The sequence below is a fragment of the Myotis davidii genome, unplaced genomic scaffold (genome assembly GCF_000327345.1).
Source record: "Myotis davidii unplaced genomic scaffold, ASM32734v1 scaffold1914, whole genome shotgun sequence".
In the NCBI taxonomy this organism is placed as follows: Eukaryota; Metazoa; Chordata; class Mammalia; order Chiroptera; family Vespertilionidae; genus Myotis; species Myotis davidii.
Window position 1 is genome coordinate 269,787 of NW_006285311.1, and position 724 is coordinate 270,510.

Here is a 724-nt window from a genome sequence, read left to right on the forward strand (position 1 = left end):
GGCGCGGACAGGGACACACGCACGCAGCCGGCGAGGCGCAGAGCCACGCAGGCTGTACCTTGGCGCCTCCTCCCTCTCCGGGACACGCTCGCACCAACGCAAACCCTGCGCCCCCGCCCTCGGCCTCCCTTCCCCCCTCCGGGGCTTAAAAAGCGGATCGGATCCGTTTTTGTTAACCTCGCGGAGCCCCGAAGGCTCGCCATCCCGGAGTTTGCTTCTCTTGACCCTTTTTGCAGGACGCAGTTGTCATTGTCCCCAGAGGCTCCCGCCTGTGTATGTGTCCGGTCCCAGGTGGATGGAGGGAGGTGCATGCGAGGTGCATGTCAAAGTGCCTTCAGGGCTTGTCTTGGGGCGATCGGCCGGCCACCTCCCTGTCGGCATCCAGCCCGCTCCGGTGGCTTCCCCGCGGCATACGGACAGTACAGGGGGAGGGGCGGGGGGAGGGGCGCGGGCCTTTATTTGGGTGTTGCCACGATTACCGGCGCACCCCAGCGCCCCGGGGTCTGGCTGGCTCTACCTGCTGGAGTTTTCTGCAAATACCCCCGAGAGCCCGAGGGCGGGCTTCACGCGCCGGCGCTGGGGACCATGGGAGCCTTCAAATAGCTGCGCTGGCGCAGTGATACCTTAATGATAGATTTTCCGCTCTTATTTTTAGCTCTCACTCGCCTACACAGTTACAAGGCGTTTATGCGAGAACGTCATGGCGCGCGTGCTGCACCAGGCG